The sequence below is a fragment of the Stegastes partitus genome, unplaced genomic scaffold, assembly GCF_000690725.1.
Source record: "Stegastes partitus isolate 25-593 unplaced genomic scaffold, Stegastes_partitus-1.0.2 Scaffold1923, whole genome shotgun sequence".
Lineage (NCBI taxonomy): Eukaryota > Metazoa > Chordata > Actinopteri > Pomacentridae > Stegastes > Stegastes partitus.
The window spans coordinates 92,291-113,155 of record NW_007579654.1 but is presented as its reverse complement, the minus strand read 5'-3'; positions in this window follow the sequence as shown (position 1 = coordinate 113,155).

Sequence of the window (20,865 nt, the reverse complement as noted above, 5' to 3'; positions counted from 1 at the left end):
TGAACCTGCCTTCACCCTGAGTCAGTTGGGATAGACTCCAGCCCCCCACGACCCTAGTGAGGATTCAGCGGTGTATAGATGATGGATGAATGTGTCAGCTTGCATATAAAATGCACCATATGGACATGTTAGCAACATTAAAAATAATATATATTTACACTGTAAAGAATCTTTAAATGACGACAAACCTACTGACAGTGAAGTTCTTTGCTTTTTCATTCAGACTGGAGTGTGGATGCTGAATCTCAAGAGAGCTAGAAGGATATATTTGAAAAAACTCTATTCTTTGAAAACTATTTAAAACTTTTCACCTCCTCACCAACTCAGCAGTAGTTATACTCATGTGTCTGTCTTGATGCAGAGGTTGATGCTTTCTGTCCACATTAGACTCCACTTGTCGAACGTTCACATAACGGTCTGCAGCAGCAACAATGAACCTGCAGTGACTCTGGTTCAGATACTCCGACTTGGGAACCTTTGTCATTACCCAACTTTCTCTCTTCTCATTCTTACTCTTGATTTACATCTGACATGTTCTTTAATCCTCCTGGTTCCCCTCCAAAAACTTTTACTCTGAATTATTTTGGGGGAGCATGGTTTTGCAATAAATCTAAATATTTCACATTGATCCAGCGATATTAGAGTTGGAAAGTTTTGCCTTCTGACACACAAAAAAACCTAATTTACTGCGCATCTAAAACCCAAATAAGACTAGTTTGTAATAAAGTGCTGCGCAGAGTGACACACTCATCCAAACAATCCATAGCGCTGCCATCTGCCTGAAGTTATTGTGAGGTTAATGGTGAGTTCAGTGTTAATTTCCTGTGTGAAGTCTGCCCCGATGCACTTTCCCACTGATTCATTTGGGATGTTTTCGAAATTAAAGTACTTTTAATCTATTTTTGGAGCTATGAATCAGCCACAAGTCAACGTACCTATTCTGGGATTAAACATTCCTGTGGTAAAAATCATATTAAATGTTCAAAAATCACTCAAGCTTATTACTGCAATCAGGAATGAGACTTGGTGTCTATCGTTGAGGCCGTCATCATTAAATGCGGTGTATATATTTTTTCAGGTGTGACTAGAGTATTTCTGAGACGTCGTTGCACATTTATTTAAAGCTCCGATGGTCCTAACATGCTTCACAGGACAACAAATGACCAGAGTGTCAGCGTCTTCCTCAGCCTGCTCAGATCCTCTTCATCGTTCCACACCGTCACACAAGAAGATGTTTCCTCTGCCTGCAGGCCTTTGCTCGCACTTTGCAGCTCCTACCGACAGTGATTTGACTCCTTGTCATCAAAACACATCTCTTCCCATCAAACCTTGCAGACCACAAAGAAAAGGAAAAATGAAGTGCTGACAATTGTCCTGTAGCATCTTGGGTTTTCCCTCATTTCTCTCGTGATACTTGTGGAAGTATCTTTGCAGCCCTTATGAGACACACACAGTCCTGAGCAACAGAGCTGTGGACTAACAAAGATGTCATAACCTTGACCGAGCACAAAAATACTGGCAGAGTTCATGGCCGCGTCAGACGGCAACGAGGCAGCTCGGGCTTCGCTTTTGGCAAACGTCAATCCATGTGACCGCTTCGATGTCAAAAAATCCTCCATGTCCTTTCCAGTCTGTACAATTGTCACTTGCGGTTTAGGGGATGTTTGTGACCGTTACTAAGAGTTATTAATATGTTGATGGTTATTGGTTCAGATTTTGAAGAAATTTAGTGAAGCAGTGGATCACACAGACTCTCTGTAGTCTTCATCTTTGTGAAAGAATTCTAATTTTAGGCACTGATGCAGCCAGTGACAAAAAAGTTCATGTCACCCGACCTACCGCTGCTGTTTCTGAGTATTTTTATAGTTGACCTGTTGGTAAACTTCTCCTTTCATTCTCTTTAAATTCGTTAGTCTGCAAAAAATAAAAAGCGGTCGGCAGTAAAAACGTTATTTAAGGGTGTTCCTTCATGCATTATTCATAAGTAAGCAAAGAGTGGAAATACACAAGGCAAGAAACAGGAACTAAAGGGGAACACAATTCCCCAAAGCTGGAGTTTCTGCTGATTTGCTTTCCGTAGTCCTGCTGTGCACAGGTTAGCACTTCATCGGTCACCACAGAAAACACAGACATGCTAAGTGGTGACGAGTAGTCACAGCGTCACTCGTTCAGATTGGTCGGAAATACAAGCTGTGCTCCACTGAAACACACGTGAGGAGAAAACCTCAGCATGCACTGACCAGCCGAACACTAGAACCACTGACAGGTAGTGTAGAACTGAGACATGTGTGGATGCTGCTTGACACATTTCCCCGACAGCAGTGGTCCTCTGCAGGGCAATGTGCCCAAAAAACTGTTAAAAACCGGCTCGAGGAACATGACCAAGAGTCCAAGGAGTTGACCCAGCCTCCTGATTCTCCAGCAGCCTGAACTTAAAGCAAGTTAACATAGCCAGGATATGTTGTTGCTACGTGGTTTCACAGAACCCAACACCTCCAGTCAGACCAAGCTGGTTATCAACTCAGGATTTCTAAAGAAGCCCTGAGTGCATTCACATGATAGAAACCGTGTTGGCACCAGATGACCAATCACAAACACTGTCAGGTCTCGAGTTGCATATTGATCATTATAAAAGCGAACTACACTGTTGCCCATAAAGTTGGAAGTTTTTACCTCCTCTCATGAAATGATTGTGACAATTTATTCTTTTTTATATATCTTCTCAAAACTTTATTGATATCACAATATACATACAATACACATCACAGTAAAAATTACACCACAATTAACTTTTACAAACTGTGTATTCAGGATTAAACTAAATTGGGGATATTGAACAATAGGGTTAAAGCTTTTCAACCTTGGTCAATTTAATAGGAAACACATATTTGAGGGTATTTCATGCATTAGAATGTCCAATATTACTCCTTCAAATGTCCCTCAGTCACTAATATTGAGTCTGGCCACCCCTGACATGGATCAATGCGTTAAGACATGGTGGCACACTGTCCACCAGCTGGTTGATAGTGTCAATGGGCAGGACCTCCCACTCTTCAGTTGGATCCAACTGGGACTCAGTATGTGATCATTGCACCTGATCAAAGTGATTACTGATGTGTATAGATAGAAATAAAAAGAGGAAATGTGTCTGAAAACAAAAATTATTCCAACTTTATGGGCAGCAGTGTGTAACCCTAAACTAATAACATATACTGAAGGCTGAAAGCAGCCAATGTCAGGAGGAAAGCTGTCGAGAAACTGTGTAAAAGCATGTGTTAATAGACTCACTGCAAAATGAGTAGATCTGACTATATACAGTTGTGTATTCCATTAAATAAATGTGCTGCTTAGATGCATTCTTTGTGGAAGACAGTTTCAGCTTTATTCTTTCAGCTGCAGCCGTGGAGGTGTTAAACTGTCTTGAGTGCAAGTACAGAACAAATATTAAACCATCATTTAGACTGATCGATAGAGTCGCGGTAATTTATTTAAGATCAATAAGTACAAGGCTTTTGTGATTGAATCGGTTTCTGTTTTAGGGGTTATATCTGTTTACAAAGGAGTATGGAAAAGACGGGAGGTCCCTCTATTGAGAATTTATATTTCTCATATCTATGTCTGTGGGCTGCAAGTGGTTAGCACTGTTGCCTCGCAGCAAGAAGGTCGCCGGTTCGCATCCCGATGAGGACACCCGGGATCTTTCTGCGTGGAGTCTCCATGTTCTCCCCGTGCAGCGTGGGTTCTCTCCGGGTTCTCCGGCTTCCTCCCACACAGTCCAGAAACAGTTGAGGTTAACTGGTGATTCTAAATTGTCTGTAGGTGTGAATGTGAGTGTGCTTGGTTGTCTGTCTCTAAGTGTGGCCCTGTGATAGACTGGTTACCTGTCCAGGTGAACCTGCCTTCACCCTGAGTCAGCTGGGATAGACTCCAGCCCCCCATGACCCTGGTGAGGATTAAGCGGTGTACAGATAATGGATGGATGGATATCTATGTTTATCAGGGAAGAAAAACGGTTTAGACGTTCTCTAAAAACTCTTCCCAGTAGACCTTGTCACTGCCACTGTCACTTTAACAAATGATGGAATCATCCAAGAGAGTTGATTGGTCAGACTGTGGTGTGTTTGTACGCATCGATCTGTTACCTGCTCTGGAGCAAGTTAGATGGTTAGCATAAGTTACCTGCTAAGAAGTTGTCATCGACCTGAAAACCCCAAATTACACCTGTGCAGGCCCCACAGGCGACATAAAGCATCTAATGCCAACATCCCAGTGCCAGACACCGCAGAACACCACCAGAGGTCCCATGTCAGCGCTCAGTGGCTCAGAGCTGTTATGGCAGCACGAAGAGGCCTACACAATATTAGACAGGTGGGTTTAATGTGTGGCCGATCGGTGTGCATGTTATGGAGAAAAAGCAGCGACAGAAAACAAGAGAACTTGCTAGTTTAGCATAAAGTGCCAGTTTAAACAACTAGATGTCCAACCAGTACTGTCTCCTGTCACAGTCTGTGTTTTGGAGTCATTAGTAATCGGACAGTATGTCTCTCAGATTGCACTGAGCTTCAGCTTCTTCAGTGATTCAGTTTTGTATCTTTACAGTAATTTATCTAGTAGAAGATGTAAAAAAAGGCATTTCAGTGGTCCACATTACTATTTATCAAGCAGTGACTGGATCCCTGATAGAACATGATGCCACTTCACTGCTCTGACACATCATCTGCTGTGGTGTCTGCGGGACTAGTTTATCTGAACATGTGTAATATTAGTAATCCAGATATTACCAGAAACACACAGTTAATTAAGTGGTTCCAGTCCAGCGCTGATGTGTGTTTCCTATAGTACAGTCTGCATCCTGTTCCTCTCTTAGTAGATATTGTCGGCTCTGGGTGAGTAAACATCTGCAGCTTCATGACACATCTGATAAGAATCCTGCAGGCCACAATCCCAACCAGTGTGAAAATATAGCTCCAGTTAAATTCTTTAGTGAGATTTAAGGATACAGAAAGCAGAGGAAAGAAGGGATTTTGTTGTTCGACCTGTGTCTTTATTGCGTCTGCCTCACCAATGTCAGTCAGAGCAGAGGGAGTTTTCTTTGGCCCTCTGTTAGCTTTGCATGTTGTTCCCAGTGAACATGTGTTACAAGGTGAAACCGGTCACTGAGACAACTCACTCCACATCCTCTGTGCGGAGCGACAAAGACTGTTGTGCAGCAACACCTGAAATTATTTCAGTATCTTCCAAATACTGCAGCAAGACTGTGTAAATGTGGTAAAAACAGATAAACATGGGAATAAATGTTAATCACTGAGTAAAATTGTTGGAACATATAAATGCAATAAGTCAATCTAATGAGGTACAGTCACTAGTATTATGAAACGAGTTGAACATTACAAATAGGTGTGTCAATGTGTTGCTAAAAGAGGTTAAGATCCGGGAAGTAGTTGGAATGTAGTCAAGCACGATAGTCTTTTATATGACCTTGTGTTTGAATTGGAATCCAAAGAAGAGAAGCTGCAGCTCATTAGGTGTGCAGAAAAAATTAATTTGCCTTCAGTTCTTTATTCTGCTCATTTAAAAAAAATAAATAAAAAATGACACCGTGCACCGTTGTCTTCCCCCAGAGACGGGAGTGGGGCAGATAAAGGAAGCCCAAATAAGGGTGTAGCTGCACCGAGGGTCCTGGGAGGCTCAGTCAGATAGCAGTAGTAGCAGATTGGCTGTGTGGGCGCATGCATGACAGAGTAGGAAGCCATCTCTTAAGTCCCGCTGCGCCTCCCTCTGTGCCAAGGTTTCACACTGCCAAAGCCCCGGCTGTGATCAGGAGCCTGCAGAACCACCTCAGCAGAGATCCGCTCTTTCCTCCACGCTCTATTAATTCTTACTTTCTTGCAGAAATGCTGAGTTTGAGGAGGCGACACACTGGTCATTGCTGCTGCAGCTGTAGAGCGATCGCAACGCTTCGACCACGAGGAGCAAAACAGGTTGCTTTGCAGAGAGGGTTGCCATCTGTCAAAGTGTGTGTGTCAGATCTGCTGCTTATATTGGAGCCCAGAATTTATGGCCTGTAATTGCTTTCTGTGAATGAATAAGAATTTAGGGAAAAGAAATCCATTCCTTTCCCCGCACGTGACGGGTGGCTGCTGTAGCTGCTCTCAGCGGACACACTAACACAGACGTATGACAGCAGCTTCTGGCACCACGACGTGTGAGATGTTAGAGCCTCATCTGCACAGGCACACACACACACCCCAGCCGATCGATTTTAAATCCAATTTCCAATCGTCTCTCTGTCCAAACAGGGTGAAAAAGATATACTGTGTGATGGCTGTATTGCCGCTGATCCGGAGAAGAAGAGAATAGTTATGGATTACAGTGTTTCTCAGCATCTCAGCAAAAATTCCCAACAAATAGCATCAATATCCCGTCCATCCACAGTTTTGTTTTCACAGCCACCTGCGTAGGTGAGAGGCACAACCAGCTAAAGATTTACTGCAACCTGTTAATGGCCATCGCAGGTCATGTGGTCGGAGCTGTGGAGGGAAATGGCTGTCATGGGAGCAGGGCAGGGCAGAGGTCAGCGACCCTTTCTGTGGATTCGGATGTCTCATCATTTTCAGTGACAAATACCAGGTGTTCCTTGCTCACATTAGTGACAAATTAAACCATAACTCAGGGAATCATTTGTGTTAGAAACTAATCACTCCAGGTATGTTAAAGAGCTATACTCGGCTGAGCTTTGTTCAAATATTCTGCCGAGAATTTCATTCAGGCTTTTCCCCTCATGAGCAGAGTTCTGTTTTCAGGGACTAATGATGGATTTGGGCAAAGCAACATAAAGAAGAATCAGACACCTTGATGGTAGAATGTACCCACCGTTTAGTGATTTTCCCCCAATCTTTGTGCTCAATGTGCCAGAGTGACAATGCTGCATGATAGAGGGCTGAACGGGAAGAGGGAGAGGAGGAGGAGGAGGGAGAGAAAAGACAAGAAATAGGCATTCCTCGTGTCTTCTCTCTCTGTTTCACTGTTCTCATGTGGAAATCTGAGCGTTGAATAATTCATAGCCCGTGGGAGGTGAATAATGAATATGTGTGAGTGATTAAAGGATGCATGCTGATGAGCTAGAAGAGTATGAGAGAGGAGGGCTTCCCCCGCTGTGTGATCTCTCACCTGCTTCACCAACACAAAACAGGAATAAATGAGAATGTTCCAGTGGAGGAGCACAGATGCTGCACATCTCCTGCGTTCAACCTGCCAATACAACAACATACTGTACATCCACGTGCTCGATGTATTTTTTGCTCAGGAGCTCTCTGAATGAATAAAACTGTGTAAATGGAGTGAAAAGGAGAATCCATGTTTAAAGGTGGTTAATAATACATCGCTGCAGCATCACGCAGGGCTGTGTCTGCATGCTGGGGTTTCCTAGGGAGGGGTGGAGGTAGAGCCGGTGCATCTGGGGCTCCATCTCCCTCTCCACCATCCATTTCGTGTGTGTGTGTGCACGTAAATGAGCCTCTGTGAAGCTGTGTGTGCATCTGTGCTGACGCATCCGAACCTCCGTGCATGTGTGGTTGTTTTTGCGGAACACGGTTCATCGGCTCCAGCGTCAAAAGTAGCTCCTCACATCCGCCCACGCAACACCCACTGTTACACACAACTATTCTAAATATACACCTCACATGTATGTGAAGACGCAAACACACCCCCGGGCAAGACAAAGGAGCACGCTGCACTTTTACTTATTAAAGCGGTGTAGGAGGGATGTGCATGCGTGGTGGAGGTTAGAACCTGACAGTTTCATTGAAGCTGGAGCAAAACACCAGGGAGCTGCTCAGCATGCGAAGAGAAGAGGCTGGTGCAGGATGTGCATTCAGACTATTTACTTGTAAGTGAACGAGTACAGCAGCAGTATGTATGTGTGTGTGTGCCAGCAAAGTGGGCACTGGAGTGAACTGATCAGTGCCTATTCCACGGGAGTGCTGAGGGTTTCCCCTGCTTAATGACAACAAGCAGCTGGGTGCTGCAGGAGCAATTTAAACAACACACATAAAGATAAATATGTAGGTGTAAAGGCTGGCAGGCCTGTCATAAAAGCTGTGATTAAATCTTCCTTGGCTCAGGTGAACAATAAAGCCACACTGATTATATGAAATGAAGCCCTGAAGATGTCTTTACCCTGTTGGAGAAGTGTCACCTGATCTGTTTTAAACTGGAGGATTTCTGGTTCAGATGCTAATTGAAAGAAAATGTAATTTTTAAAGCGCTTTTTCTACATTTGTATATACATATATTTTATCTTATTATTTGTAATGTGGGGCTGCAAGGTGGAGCGGTGGTTAGCACCGTTGCCTCGCAGCAAGAAGGTTGCCGGTTTGCGTCCCGGTGAGGACACCCGGGACCTTTCTGCGTGGAGTCTCCATGTTCTCCTCGTGCAGTGTGGGTTCTCTCCGGGTTCTCCGGCTTCCTCCCACAAGGTCCAAAAACATGTTGAGGTTATTTGGTGATTCTAAATTGTCCGTAGGTGTGAATGTGAGTGTGCTTGGTTGTCTGTCTCTAAGTGTAGCCCTGTGATAGACTGGTTACCTGTCCAGGTGAACCTGCCTTCACCCTGAGTCAGCTGGGATAGACTCCAGCCCCCCATGACCCTGGTGAGGATTAAGTGGTGTATAGATAATGGATGGATTTGTAATGTGTTTGGCGGGTTGGTGTTTTAAGAATTCCTAATGTGGAACAACTTTGCTAGTGAAAGTCATCATGACTTGATTTATGCCATCCTGAAAGTTTCAGTGAGGCGAGGTGCAGCAATAACTCTTATCACCCATGAAACAATTAGACGGTGGCCTTCAAATCGCTCATCATTTGTTGTCTCTGGTGCTGAGCAGCATCAATCACTTTTATCTGTGTTTTAGACCCAGAACAAGGTAAACATCAAACTCACACTGGACATATTATGAGCTTAAGAAGTTGCTAATGTGTTAGTGAATGTCATACTTACACACATCTAGCAGACATTAAGCAAGCTACGTTAGCATTCATTTGGAGTTCTGTGTCTGCCCACCAAGTGAGCATAAGTCCAAATAGTCAGAGCAGACAGCCGAAGCATATACGGTTCTAATAATGCTGCCATGGCTACGCGTTGGGCAGTCACATTGCCACTCTTACCAAACACGAAAACATTCTTGTGGATGGTTCTGAAAGGCTGTGACTGCTCTTTTTACAGAATACAGCAGCTAGTTGCAGATTGGGTTGCAGCACCGTGCCAGTGTGATTATTCCTCAGGGGGTGTTGAGCACAGTAAGCCGTCATAGCACAGGATTTCTGGAGACTTTAGACCTGCCTGCTTTGTCAGAGCACCGTCAGTGAAAGCATGTACATATTAAAGCATCTCCGAAGTCTGGCAGCGGCTTCTTCAATTACACCTCTTTAAATGATGAATTATTGAGGTGTGGATGATCTCCTCATGCAGCCTCTCCTCATAACAAGTGTTTATTTGAAGCACCCTTGTTTTCCTGGCACATTCGTACTTGGTATTCCTGCCACAGATTTGAGGCTGCACATCCGCAGAGGGCTCTGTGCAGGCCCTCGTGACCTTTACTGGATGACTTCGTGATGCTTCGTGTGTACTCTTGCAGACACAGAAAGCTGGAATTGTGTTGAGCCACTTCATGCTTCGAGAACCACTTCAATGCTTCTTGACATTGATTCTCCGACTCTCTGGAGGGATGAACGGCATTCTTTCAGAAGATATTTGGGTAATGAGATTTCTGCACTCAAATGCAGAACATGGACTCAGACTATTGTAAACAATCTTAATAATGAGAGTGAAGCCAGGAGGGGAATCAGTAGGAGGAGATGCTGTAGCAGGTGAGTGGCTGGTGTGGGGATTCACGGGGGGATGTGATACTGCACACTGGGTGGCTCTTGATGCGACAAGAGGATGGGTAAGTAAGTGGCCCATTGACATTTTGGAGACTGAGGATGCTGGAGGTTGGTTGGTACGGCAGGCTGGTTGGCAAGGAGACCACTGGAAGCTGAGACCTAAGGAAGCTGGCGTCAGACTGAGAGCAAAAACACACTGAAGCAAAAGTAAAAGCAGAGTTTGGCCGACAACGCTGCCATGTGAGCAGGCAATCTGGTGAGCAGTGGAGTGATGAGCCGGGGATTAAGTACTGCAGATGAATGATTTGTGAAAGGATCTCAGGTGTGTCAGGTGATTGCCTGCAGAGAGGAGCAGGTGGCCACGTCCAAGACTCACACAGGAGACGCACAGAATGAGAGACAAAAGGTAGAAGAAGTAAACAGTAGAAAGACAAGGAACAGGGAAAAGGATAATGTCACCATGACATTTCCCTCATGATGGTGGTGTGGAGCGCTGTCTGACATGCTGGTCCAGAACCTCATTAGGTTGAGCTCTGGTGACTGTGAAGGTCATCACTATGACTCACATTATTCTCATTAGGCTGCTCAGTCACCTCTAGCGTCCTGTGGATGGAGAGGATGTCATCCTGAAAGAAACCCCTCCCACCGTGATAGACATGTTTCATCGTAGGATGAAAGTGATCACTCAGGACAACTTTTCTCATTGATTTGCATTGACCCTTTCTTCTAAGGGGAAAGCTGAATCCACAATGTCCCCACAGCATAACAGAACCTCTCACTGTAGGGGTCAAGGGGTTTTCTTTTAATTTGTCACTCATCTGAATGCAGATCTTAAGTCTTGAAGTTCCACTAGCTTAATCTGTCTGTCCTTCATTTGGTGTTAGATAGGTGGTGCATAGCGGTGAGTCAGAACTGTAAAGGTGCAGACCACAAAACAGAAAACAGTGACACCAAAACTAGGAAACTCTGAACAGTCTAATAAAAATTCCCTTTGGGTTCATCACTGCAGGCGACTCTTTTGACATTACAAATAGACATTACATGCATTATTCATATACAAGTATCGATTGGTGCAGCTTTGGCTCAGACCTGCAGTCTGCGTTGTTTTGTCATTGTGGAGGCAGCCTGTTTTGATTTGTTTTTTTTTTTTTGGCAGAGCAGAGGTTCATGCTCCTAGAGTGGGTCAGAGTTCCCCAGAGTGGACCGGCGTCCTGGGGTGTTCAGCTGAGAAAATAAATCAATGATCTCTCTCTCTGCTTGTGTTGAATCATCAAAGCCGAGCGGCACCAGCTTTCCAGTCTCATTCTCCAACATGGCCTGAGGAAAATAAGTACAACTGATGAATAAGTAATTCAGCAGAAACATGTTAAGGCGAAGTCAGTGTGATACACTGGAAGCAACGTGTTATGAGTTGTATTTTCACATACTGCTTATTGTTGTGCAATTTGCCGCATATTTCTACGGTCATGACATACTTTGTTATTAGAGGAGTGGTAATCCGGAGAAATTCTGATCAGTGTTTGGTTCCTACACACAATTGAACACGCAGCTTCCTCTTCCTGCTTCTGAGGAGACTGAGTAAGAGTCCGGCGCTGCAGGAGAGCGTTCGCAGGGAGACAGACACAGAGGATGTCTGGGGGGCCGATTCTCATGAAACCACACACACACACACACATTCCACCGCTCGGGGAAAAAAAAAAAAAAAGAAGTGTGTCACAGACTTGAGGTCTCAGCGTTCAGGGGCTCACATGACAGCAGTCGTTGAGTCGAAGCTGCAGTAATCGGCCGAGTGAACAAACGCTTCTCTTAGACGACAGGACGCGTCTTTCAGCACATATATGCTAAGAATGTCCAGATGATAAGGATCTTACCTTTGAGGTAAGCTTCTTTAAGATGCCCCCTGTGTCTAGCTTCCTCAAAAACAAATTCTGTGAAGGTACTGATCAATGGAGATGCACACTTCCAATACCCACCTGCAGTTTGTGAAGGGAACAGTGACACAGTATAAAATTTGTAGTTTTTAGTTGTGTGTCTATGATGATGGCAGAGGAGGTCGGTTCAGATTTCTATGAAGGCCTCCAGTCCCCTCCCATGGTCCCGTCAAAATGTGCTCAGTCCAATCAGTCAATCAACACATTCAGTCACTGACGCTTGATCAATATGTCCGTGAAGATCCTCATTCATCCAGGTCATGGTGTAGCTACATGTTAAAAATAAAGGCAAGTGGACTAAACGGAAACTCAACTAAATATAATTGCTTTCATTCTAGCATTTAGACGGGCAATTAAATGTTTTTTTTTTCAAAACAAAACCCGATGTACACACTCAGTAATGCTATTTGGAATCCTGTCATCTCATTCTGAAACAGCTGGTGTTCTTTGTCCTTTAAAACAAATGACGATTGCGTGCTACAGTGTGAAACTAAGATGATGAGCGTAGTAAATATTACATCAGCTAAGCATGTTGGGATTGCCACTGGGAGCAAGGTAGCATGCTAACTGTAGCTAGCCTCGACTAGACTCTTTGCCCTAAAGCAGAACAATACACCCTCCCACACTATAAAAATTGCTCAGGAACAGCTCGAGGAACATGACAAAGAACCCAAGATCCTTAACTGATCAAGCATCCATTGGAGGCGCTGGATCAAGCCTGATCCACAGACGCCCCACTTTGTGGTTCCCAGTGCCAGTCACCACAGGATGCCTGTGTGAGGTCCTGTGGTCACGGTCCGATGGGTCTGAACTGCTCTGATGATGCGAAGGGACCTACACCGTATTAGGTTTTATTGTTATGGCTGACTGGTGTATATACATATTGTCCCAAACAGACACTTTGACTGCATTTCACTTGACAGCAGCATCATAATGTACATTCACATAAGTACTAGTAGCCAAAAACAGCAAACAAAAAAACCCACCTGCCTAATCTCACAGATTTATTGTTGCATTTCTATTTGTTTATCTAGATTTTAAAATGAGATACAACAGGTTGGCAACATTTTTGAAGCATTAGCAGATGGATTTTTGCCAAATATTTCCATTCTGAGTGGTCTGAATCTTTTCAGTTGAAAATGAGTAAAACATTTTCTTCTTACAATTCCTTTAGCATATTTTGAAGCAATTAGATTTTGAGTTTCGTAGTCAACTATTGCATCTTCTGTAAGTTCTTTTTTTTTTTTTTTTTTAAATAATAATTTTCCTATCCTTGTGTATATCACGTTTCAAAAACAATATCCTTACCGTGCTGCCATGCAGAGTTCTCTCATGCATTTATTGTTTCTGGCATAAACGTAACAAACTACTTCCCAGTTCTTTTCTTGTTGCTTGCGACAAGAGACTTAATCAGTGTTTACAATCACATCAACACAGAAGGGTCGCTCTTCAGATGTCGGTGCCAGCACACTGCGGGGACACCTTGAGTATGCAGCAGGCCAGGGGGCTTTGCAGAGTGGTGGAAGGCATGTACAGCGACATGCCCCAAACAAACGCACGGACTGCCTGTCTGGCTTGACTCAGCAGCCTTCTACTCCCTCCTTGCTGTGTCTTGGTTACTAAGACTGGCCGTGCGCCACGATGTGACGCAGTTTTGGTTCCCATTGTCCCAGGGTGGACAAGGTGTCTCTACATGTTCCCTTTGGGGACTTTCTCTGGCTGTGTCACGCAAACAGTGCCTCGCCACTTTCCTGTGCTTTTCAAGTAGGCATCCCGCAGTCCTCACATTAGGCCCGAAGATGGAATCGAGCACGTAGCCATAAATTTACCTCAACATCTGTCGCCTAAAAACAATCTGGGAAAGTAACAAGGAGACTTTCTCATTAAGCTTAGATATCCACCAGGGGAATGTGTGGCGATGCATTCACTGTCCAGGTTTCCAGCTGTTTCATATACCTTAACGGATACAAGGAGAGATGTTTTTAGAAAATGCTTCTCTGTTAAGTCAGTGCCTCCAAACTCCATTAAAAAGTTTAGACAAAGTTTGCAGAAGTTGTACAGTCGCACAGGAAGATGTCGAGCAAAAAAACAACAACCCACGAACCATCGGAAAGAAACAAACTGTAATGCTGTTCAACATGTAGGGTCAAAACATTAGAATTAGAATAAAAGAATTAGAATAAAACTTTATTGATCCCTTCGGTACAAAACCTCAGGGAAATTGCTAATGTTGGTAAAAAAGAAAAAAACAAACAATATAAAACCTGTTTTTTTCTTAAATATTTATCAAAGCTAAGTCATTAACTTTAACTTTTTATGTTAAGTGTTTCAGTCAAACCATAACTTATTGTAAACATTTAAAGAGTGAAAACATTCTAGAAACAACACGCTGGTTGTTGTTCATGTCATCAGCACAGAACAGCATGAAAACAACATGTGAAGGTCGGAAGTATTCTGTGTCAATGGTTTGTTCATGTTCATGTTCTGACACAGATTTTCATGCAATCTCGTGCGCTACAGGACGCTTTGTGTTCGGGAAACGTGACCTTCTCCGCCGCTCCGAGCTGATAAAACTTTGATCAACAATGGCTTTATCTGACAAGACAACGTGCTGATCATCATTCATCGTTCCCTCGGACACATGGAAGGAAATGTACGTATGAAGTCTGCATCCAAGTAGGTCATGCTTAATATAGAGAACGACATATTTGGAGCACCAACTCAGTCTTGATCATGGCTGGAGAGGACCAATGCAAAATCTTCGAGAAGCTTTTAAAACCCCACTAGTACAGACTGCCAGGATGTTTTATAATGTCTTTGCTATCATTATTATTATTGCTATTTTCTATAAATGCTGTGAGGCACCTTGTGATCTTGTTTTGAACCATATATGTGAGACCAAATGGTACTTTTTAACACATGAAAAAAAAATTATTGAACATTAAATATGCAAATCATCAAAAAAAAAAAGAACCAATAAAATACCACGTCTGATACAAAATTCTAAGGCGCTCAATGAAACTGTTGCCCTCCTGCCACTAAACTGTCTGAACATCGAGGGCAATAGCGCTGTTGAACACAACAGCATTTCTGATCTTGTGAAAGGTGGGACCAGGGAGGCTGGAATAGAAGACAAAAAAGCACTTAAACTGATTATGTTGAAGAGAGCTTGTACAGATAATGTCGGGAAAACAGCCATGGTCCTAACAAGCACTGACCCCACAATGTCTCAGACATTTTTTTTGGAGGGCACGAGGATGCTTGGTCTGCATTGTGATGATCCTTATGCACTGAAGTACCAAGTGTCCAAAACTACCTGCCTGATATTGTTTTGAATTTCCTTTGTGTCACCAAACTAGCTTTGACCCACTGAGGCATCAACTCCACAGACCTCTGAAGGTATCCTGTAGCATCAGACACGTCGGCAGCAGATCAACCAGGTTAACCACCTTGAACTCTTCGTCATGTTCCTCAAACCAGTGCTGAACAATGTTTACAGTGAAAGAAAGCTCACGTATCTTTTCATGCTTATACGAGGTGGTTCAGAAAAGGACTGGTGTCACAAAAGATATACTTCAAATCCAATCTACAAACTATCAGTTTTTCCCTTTTTTCCTTCTTCCCTAAGCTCAAGGGGGTCATCAAGGGGACCCTTTTTGAAGACGTGGACAAAATCAAGATGGCTGTGACGATGGAAGAATCCTTCCAGGAGTGCATGGCGGCAGAGAAGGCTTGAAAGTGCGTTAGACTGCAGGAGGATTACTTTGAAGGGGAAAACTTTTCATTTGTAGCTTGGATTTGAAATATGTCTTTTGTGATTCCAGTCCTGGAACTTTTCTGACACACCTCGTATGTGCATCACGGTGAACCTTCCAGTATACATTGTCAAGCAATATTAGCTTTCACTGCTTTTTGCGTGACTTATTATTTCCTCTCTGGCGTCCCTGAACACACTGTTTTGGATACCAGCAAAGGACGGCTGATTAACTTTCAGCCTGCCCCCCTTCACACCCTCACACCACTCCCTCCGCCCACAGTGCATCCTGCTGCCATCTCTTTCCCAGGTAAAAAGCACACACCCTGTCGTACACATGATGTAAAAGAAATACTGAATCATCAGACCAAGTCACTTTGCTCCATTGTTCCAGATTTTATGTTCGCATGCCTTTTGTCGGCACTTTCCCGGGTGGACAGGGTTCAGCAGTCTGACCAGGCTGCAGCTACAGCTCTGTGTCTTCTAACATCTGTCCATCAGAGCAGCAATAAGGGTTTCAGAAATGTGTGCCACAGGAGCTCCTCGGTTAGATCAGACCCCACAACCATCACTGAGGTTTGGAGGCCCATGTCTCCAGTTTACCACTTGTCCTTCCTTGGATAAGTCTCCAAGCAGGTATTAACTACGGCACACTGGCAACACCACACATCACCTGCTGTTTCTGAGATCCTCTCATCCATCGTCTGAACATCACAACTTGGTCATTGTCAGAGTTGCTCAGATTCTTACACTTTAAATTTGTCCTGCTTCCCACCAAATACATCCGGCTCCTTAACAAGACAATTAATGTTATTCACTTCAGCTGTCAGTGGTTTTAATGTTGTGGCGGATCTGTTTGATAGGAACTCAAATATGTTGGTGCACTGGAGCCCCGTGGCGGTCTCAGGGCCCTACACATGTATGGCAGGAAACGTCTCTGATCTTGATACCTACCCTATGTATAGTCCATGTTGACCCACATATATGGATGTTGTGGTCAGACCAGTGTGAGGCTCAAGGTTAGAAGTCCGGGGAAGCTTACGATGGAATAAGCAGGGGCAGTGATGGGAAGAGGACAGAAATCATGAGAAAATCGTGGCCTTGACCATGTTCTACCCACAATAAACAGTCGAGGGTGAAACATCTGGAACGGCCTGAAACGTTAGCGAGGTTTTAGACTACAAGTTCAACAGCACTGTAAAGAATCCAAATAGCCCAGATTTGCCCTTTAATTAACTTCTACATGCCGTATCGTAGTTTTAATTATACCTCGCTGCTCGATCAGGTGTCGCTTTCTCATATATGCTGTGACCTAATTGAAGAATATGAAATGAGCACATGATGTGTTGTTTTCTTTATCTCCAGTTCTCATTCACTTCCTCAGACTGAAAACAAACAATCCTCTGGGTATCTATCGCACATCCTCCCTCTGGATGGGTGTGTGTGTGTGACATCACTGTCCATCCCCCCTGCAAACCTACAGAGACTCCTCACCTATGTTATCTGGCTCTGGTCACGACCCGGGGCCTCCTCGCACGATGTGTCGGACACATGTAGGTCAGGGTTAGCGGTTCAGGCCCGAGCCATATGTCTGTGACCAAACAAGCACAGACAATGTTTGGGTGATCCAGAAAATGAAAAATGTCAACTTGGTGTCAAACTCTTTCCCCATAATGAGAAATGATCATACATGCTGGTAAATAAATATGATTATTTAAAGTATAGGAGATTTCAAGATGCCAGTGATTTAATAATCCTTCATAGATCAACATTAAATCACCATGTTTTGAGTTTTCAAGTTTGTTAAAGTTGAAAATTAGGCGACATTGTGTTTATTTATCTTTAATTTTGATTCTTGATTAATCCAGGCGACCTGTCCAGGGTGTCCCCTGCCTTCACCCTGGGATAGACTCCAGCCCCCCACGACCCTGGTGAGGATTAAGCGGTGGATAGATAATGGATGGATGGATGGATGGATGGATGGGACAACTTCAGTGGGTCAGCTGAGCACTTGCAGTCAATCTTTTACCACCTTTCAGCATTTACAGCTGCCTTCTTGGTGGCTTATTAGGCAGCGAGAGACTCATAACCCTCGCCGACTCTTGTAACTGCAGACCTGATGTCTTGTTAGACAGTCATTAAGTCATTCATAAAAGATAATTTATGTCTTTATATTTAGGCCTGAACCATAAAAGTCTTGACATAAATAGATTTTGGTCAGGATACCACATTCATCTGTGAGGCCTCTCTATGTAATTAACCAAAACCTGCCAAAAAAAAAGCTCAGCTTGACTTGAATATGCACAGTGTTGAAGTTTAACCAACAAAAAATTAAATCACAGTTACATTTAAAAAAAAAAACACTGGTGGTTATAAAGGGGTGACATTAGAAAATATTCTTTTGGCTTAAATCTCATATGTAGAATCTAACATTTCGAGTCATTTTGTAAGAAGCAGGTCATAAACAAAAGTATCAGACCATTTAAAACGTGAAACCTGATGACAGTACTATATGAGAAGCTAAGAGATTACCATTGTTCTTACAATTGGTTTTTAATGGGGACAGAAATCAGCAGCTAGAAAGTTCTGGGTTTGAGCATGCTGATCATCAGGGTGGAGATTTCATGTTCTCCTTGTGTCTGTGTTTTCTCTGAGTGGTGCAGTTTCTCCCACAGTGCAGAGACATGCAGGGTAGGTTAGCTGGTGATTCTGAGCTGGTATTAGGTGGGTCCATGGTCGTCTCTCGCTATGTGTTAGTCCTGCAGTGGTCTGGAGACCTGTCCAGGGTGTACTCTATCTTCTGTCAGTGGGGATGGGCTCCAGCCCCTCATGACACTCTAAGGATGAAGTACCTAAAACAAATGGATAAATAAATCGCCCCATAAATTGTTGAGACATTTCTCTAAAAAACTACAACCTCATGATGGTGCTACAGGAAGCGTCACAGGACCACCAGTCAGACGGATTCATCTTCTGCATGTCAGTATTTCACTGTATCTAAATCTATGCAATAATTGTTGAGAAATATTTCTGTCTGGACAACAGCACTGACATCCACAGACTGTATGTAAAAGATGGAGGTAGCCTCCAGGTTTGAAAAGTTGCAGAAGTGCCTCAAACCTGCATTCTCTCCAACAGCCAGCAGGGGGCGACTCCTCTGGATGCAAAAAGAAGTCTGATTGTGTAGAAGTCTATGAGAAAAGATCTTACTTTTTCTGGTAGCTCAGTAAACAATTTTAAATGGGTTTATGATCTCAGTTGTTACTTTAAAGTCTAATTAAATGCAGCAGAAGTTTGTTTTGTAAATTCTGGTCTCATTTAGAGGGAAATAGAGGAGGTGGTGTTTTTGGGTGGGGCTATCCACTGCTTCAGAATAGATTGACAGGTTACAGCTGTATCACTGTGTGTTCTCCAGACAGATTCATTTCTCACTCGTTACAGCCTGGCAACACTTTTCAATCTATGTGTTACTGCTATTGTTAAAACAACAAGTCAAAATCCTTGTATGTGAAAAACCTACTTTGCAATAAATCCTTTCTGATTCTGAAAAAAAAGACGATGGTCAAACTCAAGACTTCAAATCGGTTCTAAACAAACGTACACATCCATTGTTTATTTCCACTCTGTGCAGACAACACTTTCATAGGACTATGTTGCTAGTATGGATAAACATGTCTGACTAGATTTATGTACAGCACTGCTACATTAATTAGCACACCCAGTAATGACGCAGTTAGTTATAAATAGCAGTCATGCATGCCTGAAATATAAGCAGTATTACTGAAGAGAAACATTAGAAAGTGGCAGAGATCTGCTTTATAAAAATACTTCATGAGCTGCTGTCAGAGCATCTTTTATTCTCAGTCATTGTTTGTTACAGGCTGCTAACAGCTCGAACTCCCCGTGGAGCTGTATCATCAGTGACTCGAACAAATCTGAAAAATTCTCATATGATTGAATCCTAAAAAGCTGCAGGCTGCTATAATCGGGCTCAAAAGGAAATTAAGTGTGGAACCAGAAGCTGTGGGGCCGGTTGGCAGCCCTCCTGCCTCGGGAACAGATCTGGGCGAGGATAGTGGGTAAACAGAAATGTTCCTTGTTTCACAGGCAATTAAGCTCATCTAATTAGGAATTCCATCTATGGTGAAAATGAAATTTACTGAGCTGCTTAAGATGCCTCAGGTCTGTCTACGTGACCTGTTTTACACCACTGACAGCAAAGTTATTTCATCATTTAGTCAGTTGCACAACTCGCTGCCCCACCAAATGACACAAAGCTTGTTTGCTTTCTATATGCTTCGTGACATCACCATCTGAATAAAAAGGTCACGCCGAGGCCGTGTGAGGCACAAATAATGTCCCCCACAGAGGCGCCCTTGTTTTTATAAATAAACAACATCTCGTTTTTTCAGCGAGTGACAAAATCTCATCCTATTCTGGAGAATAATTCACGGCAGGATGTGTGAATGATAAATATTAATAATCCAGGGGGCCGGTGTTTTGAGAGCCGCTCATCTGGGAGAAAATTCAGGAGCAGAAAAACCCAAACAGGCTTCGGCAAACGCCGACACGACTGTGGGAAAACGCTAGATTGACAGATCGAGGAAAAATGATAACGTTGGGTGGGTGAATGCCAGATGACTTCATGAGGTCAGAAAACAAAAGAGACCACTAAGTGATCACTTTTAATAACTGCGGTTGATTGTTGAAACACGTGGCTGCATGTATATCATGTTTATGCTTCAAATAGAATTATTTTTAAATGCTTTATAAGATATACACATTATATAACATACTTGGAAATGATTTCTTCACATGTTGGGCTACAGAATGTGCATTTTTCTGTTTTGTCTTCTGTATTATTTATGAGATCCAAAGTTGTTTCTTTAAAAAAGAATCTGGTTTTCTGAAGCTTAAGTTCATATATGTGATAATAATAACATTAATTGTAAAACTAATAATACCAGACATCATCATTATAATCATAATAACTTAATTTGTACAGTACAGTTCATACAAGTGCAACTTAAAGTGTGTTACTTTAATAGAAGACTATAAAATAAAATAATAAATGAAGTAATGAATAGTTCTGATACCAGTATATGAAACAGCTACATAAACTGCATAAATACTCCATAAATGCAAGCCTAAAAAAAACAGGTTTTAAGGTTTTCTTTGAAGCTTTCTGCTGAATCAAACGTTCCAAACGCTGTTTCAGAGCCGAGGGCTGATGACTGAGAACGCAGCGTCTCCGTATGTCTCAGCTCTGCTCTGGGGAACGTTGAAGAGTTAGAACAT